At 43.0% G+C, this 1071-nt stretch overlaps 2 non-coding genes and 1 pseudogene across 2 annotated transcripts; all 3 read left to right on the forward strand.

Moving 5' to 3' along the window:
• Positions 1-142: 142 nt before the first annotated feature.
• Positions 143-261, forward strand: LOC121841871. The gene has a single exon (XR_006080805.1). It is a non-coding gene; the product is annotated as a 5S ribosomal RNA (ribosomal RNA).
• A 260-nt stretch (positions 262-521) lies between these two features.
• Positions 522-640, forward strand: LOC121841873 (annotated as a pseudogene).
• Positions 641-881: 241 nt separating this feature from the next.
• LOC121841872 lies at positions 882-1000 on the forward strand. The gene has a single exon (XR_006080806.1). It is a non-coding gene; the product is annotated as a 5S ribosomal RNA (ribosomal RNA).
• The last annotated feature ends 71 nt before the right edge of the window (positions 1001-1071 follow it).

Raw genomic sequence — 1071 nt, forward strand, 5'->3', positions numbered from 1 at the left:
TGTGCTACAAATTATGGCTGCAGTATATGCAATTTCTTCCACTTTTGAGTGACACAAAGATGCTTATCTAAATGGTGAAAATGCAACAGCTGTTAATCAGACTCACTTTCACTTTACATAGTGCACCAAGAGATAGTTTCTCGCTTACGACCACACCGGCCTGAGTACGCCTGATCTCGTCTGATCTCGGAAGCTAAGCAGGGTCGGGCCTGGTTAGTACTTGGATGGGAGACTTCCTGGGAATACCAGGTGCTGTAAGCTTTTTGTCACTGCCTTGTGGAATTTCAACTCTTTGTCCGTTTTTTCCCACAAGGCTGAAATATGTGCCCTTGCTTTGAAATAAGTAAGCAAGTTTAGTTTGTATTTCATCCAACAATCTGTGCTACAAATTATGGCTGCAGTATATGCAATTTCTTCCACTTTTTGAGTGACACAAAGATGCTTATCTAAATGGTGAAAATGCAACAGCTGTTAATCAGACTCACTTTCACTTTACATAGTGCACCAAGAGATAGTTTCTCGCTTACGACCACACCGGCCTGAGTACGCCTGATCTCGTCTGATCTTGGAAGCTAAGCAGGGTCGGGCCTGGTTAGTACTTGGATGGGAGACTTCCTGGGAATACCAGGTGCTGTAAGCTTTTTGTCAACTCTTTGTCCGTTTTTTCCCACAAGGCTGAAATATGTGCCCTTGCTTTGAAATAAGTAAGCAAGTTTAGTTTGTATTTCATCCAACAATCTGTGCTACAAATTATGGCTGCAGTATATGCAATTTCTTCCACTTTTGAGTGACACAAAGATGCTTATCTAAATGGTGAAAATGCAACAGCTGTTAATCAGACTCACTTTCACTTTACATAGTGCACCAAGAGATAGTTTCTCGCTTACGACCACACCGGCCTGAGTACGCCTGATCTCGTCTGATCTCGGAAGCTAAGCAGGGTCGGGCCTGGTTAGTACTTGGATGGGAGACTTCCTGGGAATACCAGGTGCTGTAAGCTTTTGTCAACTCTTTGTCCGTTTATTCCCACAAGGCTGAAATATGTGCCCTTGCTTTGAAATAAGTAAGCAA

The sequence above is a fragment of the Oncorhynchus tshawytscha genome, unplaced genomic scaffold (genome assembly GCF_018296145.1).
Source record: "Oncorhynchus tshawytscha isolate Ot180627B unplaced genomic scaffold, Otsh_v2.0 Un_contig_8590_pilon_pilon, whole genome shotgun sequence".
Classification (NCBI taxonomy): Eukaryota; Metazoa; Chordata; class Actinopteri; order Salmoniformes; family Salmonidae; genus Oncorhynchus; species Oncorhynchus tshawytscha.